Source organism: Manacus candei, unplaced genomic scaffold (assembly GCF_025592945.1).
Source record: "Manacus candei isolate 608988 ecotype Guabito, Panama unplaced genomic scaffold, ASM2559294v1 h1tg000150l, whole genome shotgun sequence".
Classification (NCBI taxonomy): Eukaryota; Metazoa; Chordata; class Aves; order Passeriformes; family Pipridae; genus Manacus; species Manacus candei.
Genome location: NW_026138198.1, coordinates 2,088,014 through 2,093,915, shown reverse-complemented (window position 1 = coordinate 2,093,915; position 5,902 = coordinate 2,088,014). Strand labels below are relative to the sequence as shown.

The 5,902-nt window shown below is 50.9% G+C and overlaps 1 long non-coding RNA gene across 1 annotated transcript; it reads left to right on the top strand.

Moving 5' to 3' along the window:
* Positions 1-490: 490 nt before the first annotated feature.
* On the top strand, positions 491-4,461 carry LOC127463142 (uncharacterized). The gene is made up of 3 exons (XR_007900678.1): positions 491-944; positions 1,672-1,733; positions 4,389-4,461. It is a non-coding gene; the product is annotated as an uncharacterized LOC127463142 (long non-coding RNA).
* Positions 4,462-5,902: the final 1,441 nt, after the last annotated feature.

Sequence of the window (5,902 nt, the reverse complement as noted above, 5' to 3'; positions counted from 1 at the left end):
TTGGGTGGTTGCAGCTCAGGTTTGGGTGCTGAGACATTCCAGGGAGCAGGAATGAGAGGGAAGGGAGGGAATTAGGGAATTTGGGTGATTGCAGCTCAGATTTGGGTGCTCAGGAGCTGCTGAGACATTCCAGGGAGCAGGAATGAGAGAGGGAATTTGGGAATGAACTTGGGTGATTGCAGCTCGGGTTTGGAGCCGCTGAGACATTCCAGGGAGCTGGAATGAGAGAGGGAAGGGAGGGAATTTGGGAATTTGGGTGACTGCAGCTCGGGTTTGGGTGCTCAGGAGGTGCTGAGACAGTCCAGGGAGCAGGAATGAGAGAGGGAAGGGAAGGAATTCGGGTTTGGGTGCTCAGGAGCTGCTGAGACATTTCAGGGATTGGGAATGAGAGAGGGAAGGGAGGGAATTTGGGCATTTGGGTGATTTCAGCTCGGATTTGGGTGCTCAGGAGGTGCTGAGACATTCCAGGGAGCTGGAATGAGAGAGGGAAGGGAAGGTTTGGGAAGGGAAGGTTTGGGAAGGGAAGGTTTGGGAAGGTTTGGGAAGGTTTGGGAAGGTTTGGGAAGGCAAGGCAAGGCAAGGCAAGGCAAGGCAAGGCAAGGGAAGGCAAGGGAAGGCAAGGGAAGGCAAGGGAAGGGAAGGAATTTGGGTGATTGCAGCTCGGATTTGGGTGCTCAGGAGCAGCTGAGACATTCCAGGGAGTGGGAATGCCGTGTTTGCCCCCCATGCTCCTCCTGGCTGATATTTGCTGTTTGCAGGCCGATGTTCTGGGCCTGACTGATGCTTCTCCCCTGGAAAGCTCCTTGGGAACTCGTCTGGACCCGGAGTTTTGTGCTGAGAAGCAGCAGCCGGTGCCAGGAAATGTGGCCATTCCAGCCCCATCCCTCCTGTCAGAGGCAGGGATTTAATCCTGGCTGATGGACAAGCACTTCCATTCCAGGCTTGTGAGCATTCCAGGCTGAGTGCCGGGCTGGAATGTGTGTCTGGGCTGGAGGAGAGGACTCTCCTTGTTTCTGGTGCATCCCTGCCTGGCTTTGGAGAGGTGCTGGATGCAGTGACAGTGCCAAAAAGCCTTTCAGCACCTTGGCCACCATCCAGGAGAGCAGGGCAGTGCTCCCTGCCCCTCTCACTCCCTCTAAAGCTGATCCCAGAGCAAAAGGATAATCCCTTTATTCCGGTTCAATGCCCTCCTGGACCTCTGGGTTGGGGATCAGCAGTAACTGCCTCATTTTGGCACCCCTGGGAACCAAAGGAGCCCAGACTGGCACCTCACACCAAAATGTTGGGGCTAAACCCCTTTCCCATCCCCCCAGAGGGATCTATTATATATTACATTATTATATATTTATATATAATATATATATAAAATTTATATTTATAATATATTATTTAAAAAATAAATTTTTTTAAAATCACATTTTTAACTGAATTATTTCCAGCCTTTTACTTTTGCACAATTCCCATCCTCAGGCTGGCAAGGTTTGGGTGGTGGCCACTCCTGGGACAGCCCAGGGCCACCAACCTGGGAGAGGGGACAGTGAATGGCTGAGTGTAGGAAGGCACCAGAGAGTCCCATCAGGACTCTAACCCTGTTAGGAAAGAATGTGATGTATAGGCAGGAATTACAGCAAATACTCCACTGCAGCCTCATAATCCTTTTTTTCTTTACAGCAACGTGCCCAAGGATTTGGAAAGAGCACTAAGGAGGAATAAACCCTTCTCCATTTTACCAGGTAAGTCTTGCCCCGAGCCCAGTTCTCACTGCTGAGCACAAAAACTGCTGCAGCTCTGACCCAGCAAATAGAGCAAAAAACCCTCCAAACACGAGGAAAAGCAGCTTTGTTCCCAAGCTGGAATCATTGGTGACTCTCCTTGGAAATGCTGAGTCCAGGGAAACTCAGGCTCCTGAAAGCAGGGGAATGTGCAATAAATAATTAAATTCCAGCTTTATTGTCAGGGCAGGTTTCCCAAAATAGACCTGTTTTCAGGCAGGATTATCCGTGTTCACAGCAGGGGGGTCCCGAGGGGTGAGTTAAAAATGCCGAGTTGGAATTGGCTTAAACAGCTGATTGCTGGGAGCAGGGGGATCAGGGAATCATGGAACGTTCTGAGTGGGAAGGGACCCCCAAGGACCACCCAGTCCAACCTCAGTCCCTGCCCAGGACACCCCAACAATCCCCCCCTGTGCCCCAGAGGATCATCCAAACCCTCCTGGAGCTCTGGCAGCCTTGGGGCCGTGCCCACTGCCCTGGGCAGCCTGGGCAGTGCCAACCACCCTCGGGGGGAAGAACTTCAGCTACTCTTAAACTCAAATGACACTTGATAGAAATATTTGGATTCTCATTTGCTGTGGAGAGGAATCACAGAGAACATCCAACAGCACGGAGAAGTTGTGGCTGCCCCATCCCTGGAAGTGTTTGAACAGGTTGGACGGGGCTTGGAGCAACCTGGGCTAGTGGAAGGTGTCCCTGCCCATGGCAGGGGGGGCAATGAGATGGGCTTGAAGGTCCCTTCCAGCCCAAACCAGTCTGGGATTCCTCCTCCACCTGCCAAGGTGGGTGTTTTAGGAGCTCTCAATGCTGGGTTGGCTCCAGAATCAACTTCCCAGAATCCCAGAACCTGCTGAGCTGGAAGGGACCCCCAAGGCCCATCCAGTCCAACCCTCAGCCCTGCCCAGGCCCATCCCCAAGAGTCCCCCCTGTGCCCCAGAGGATCATCCAAACCCTCCTGGAGCTCTGGCAGCCTTGGGGCCGTGCCCACTGCCCTGGGGAGCCTGGGCAGTGCCAACCACCCTCTGGAAAAGACCTTTTCCCTGAGATCCAAGCTGACCCTGCCCTGGCACAGCTCCAGCCCTTCCCTGGGTGCTGTCCCTGTCACACAGATCCAAGTGCCCTCAGCTGCTCCTCCCATGGCCCCTCCAGACCCTTCCCCATCCTGGTGTCCCTCCTTTGGCCGCTCCAACAGCTTTAAGTCTTCCAGAGAACTTGGGGTTCAGGTGATCCCTGACCTTCTCTCTTCCCCAGAAATCCTCTGGCAGGACACCAGGAGGGAGGATCTGCAGGTTTTTTCCTGCAGAAGGCAGTTCAGACCCACTGGTAGATGTTCATCTGGCTCCCTGTTCGGGGGAGGAGCAGATTTTATCCCATTCTTGGAGCATCCTGCTCCATCTGCTCCCCTCTCTGTGGTTCCTTCCAAGGGGAACACGACTGAGAAGTGCATTAATGCTAAAGCTGGGCCCTGATTCCTGAATTATCCACTCTCCAGAGGTGGAATTTAAGGTCCCAAAGTGCCACGAACACCCGATTTCTGCAGTGCCCTTGTCTGGTCCCAGCCCCACGTGCTACCTGTTGGCTCTGGGGATGAGGAACCCCGAGCCCTGCAATCCCTTGGGAATGCTGGGAGCTTCCAGGGCTGACCATGTGTCTCAGGAGCCTTCATTCCACCTGATAAATCATGATACATTTTGCTCATCCCTTCGTGTCCATTGGGGTTTCTCTGGGAAAAAAATCCAATATCTGAATTATTTCCTTGTGCTGCCTGTGGAATTACCTGTGGCCCCAGGTACATGGATATGGGGTGGAACAGAAAGGCAAAGGGGTGCATTTCTCTGGGAAAAAGAGAGGAAAAATTCAATATCCAAATTATTCCCTTGTGCTGCTCCTGCTCACTTTGGAATCATCTGTGGCCCCTTGGAATCATCCCTGCCCCAGGTACTGAAGATGGGGTGTAACAGTTAGCAGGGAAAAGGGGTGCATTTCTCTGGGAAAAAAAGAGGGAAAACCTCCAAGATCTGAATTATTTCCTTGTGGAATTACCTGTGGTAATATGAATATGGGGTGTTACAGACAGGAAAAGGGAATGGAATTATTCTTTTTTCTGGATTAGCCTGAGTTTCACTGCTGCATTTTGCTCACTTCTGAACATGGAATTTTCTTGCCTGTGTTTTATCCTCACAGCACCTCGAGCAGATGGACAGCGAGTCCATAAAGAAATGAAACAATCAGATGAAATATTGTTCCCCTACAGCATTCCTAAAAAGGAGCAACGATGCTCCATGGCAGGGGTGAGAGTTAAACTGCAGCAGTAAAACACAGAATAATTCAGGGATGGATGGGTTCAGAATTTGGATGAGGTTTTTGGACAAACTTTAAGGCAACTCCATAAAGGCTGAAGATTCCCAGTTATCCTGAGTTCTGGATCTGACACTGGGCCAGAAGCCCCATCAGAGCTCCTGGGAGGGCTCTGCATGGCCTTGCTTGAGATTTATAAAGTAAAGACAGCAAATTATCAGCAGGCTGATTACAAACTCCTAATTAACCTCCTCGGGCTGCTTTGCTTCCAGCTGGAAACACTGCAATTCCCACCTTTTCTCCCCTTTTTCCCTGCAGCACAATATTCCAGACCTGAAAACCCCACAGGTTCCTGGACATTTTAGTGACTTTTTCCAGCATCTTTCCTAAGATTCTCCTTGGAAGGTGTTTTTGCTTCCTTGTAGGAACCTGAAGCTCAGCAAAGCCCCAAATAAAGGAGGTATTTGGAGCTGCTGCCTCACTTTTTCCTCTCGGGAAAGAGTGGAAGGTTTGGTGGGGTGGGATGGGATGGAGAGCTCAGCTGGGGAGGATGGAGCTCAGGAGGGACACCACGTGTTTGGGGAGATGTTTCACCCCTGTCAGGACCAGAGACCTGCCAGATGGTGGATCCTCTCCCTGGATGGATTGCAGGAGGACTTCCCAGGCGTGGCAGCACCAGGAAATATTCCCTGGTTTATTTGCAGGGAAGAGCTTTTCTCTCTGCAACCCCCTGACAGGAGGGGGGAGCCGGGGGGGGTCGGGCTCTGCTCCCAGGGAACAAGGGGCAGGAGGAGAGGGAACGGCCTCCAGCTGTGCCAGGGGAGGCTCAGGCTGGGAATTGGGAAAATTCCATCATGGAAAAGGTTGTCTGGCACTAGAAGAGGCTGCCCAGGGGTGGAGTTCCCACCCCTGCAGGGATTTCAAAGCCCTGTGGATGTGGCACTTGGGGACAGGGGGCAGTGGTGGCCTTGGCAGTGCTGGGGGCTGGTTGGTCTGGTTCTTAGAGGGCTTTTCCAACCGATTTTCTGGATGTCCTTGGCCCGTGGGACTTGAGCTGGAGCGCTGGCAGCAGCACTCGGCCTGTGCAGGGACACTCCCTTCCCAGGGTGAGTTGTGCAGGGAGCTTGCACAAAAGGAAAACCTGAAGAAAATGTAAAAATATAAAATATAAAAATATAATAATGTAAAATATAAAAATATAAAAATATTTAAAAATATATAAAAATATCTATTATTGCAGTTTTTCCCTTCTTATTGCAGGGATTCCATGGCAGGAGCCTGGAGGTGGTGACAGGAGGGGAATTGTGCCAGAATTTAGACCACAACTGAAGGCACTTGAGAACTGTGTCCAGTGTGGTTTTTTTACATTAGTTCTGTGTATCCAAACATTCATTTCCAGCTCTGCCTGGAAGCAATTCTACCCAATTCCCCAGAGAATCCGAGTAATAAAATCAGGTGTTCATACCCTTCTCAGCTCCAAATTAAAATAACTTCTGCAAAGTCTTGTCATGGATCTGTTTTAATTTTGTTTTTCCTACTTGCTGTTCCCCAAGTTTTCTCTTTAAGGAGGAAAATGTGGGATAAACCAACCAGAGGATGCTCTGGCTGGGAAAAGGTCATCAGTCATTCCCCCTGGGACAGCTCAGGTTTAGCTCCTTGGGAATAGTCTGGGGAGCAAAGCTCAAAAGCTCAGTTCAGGAGGAGCTCAAAAGGTTTAGGAGGAGCTCAAAAGGTTTAGGAGGAGCTCAACAAATTTGTGGCCTCCAACTCCTCGAGTGAAAAGGAGCTGAGAAGGTGGGAAGGGATAAAGTGGCAATTTGTAGAGATAATCC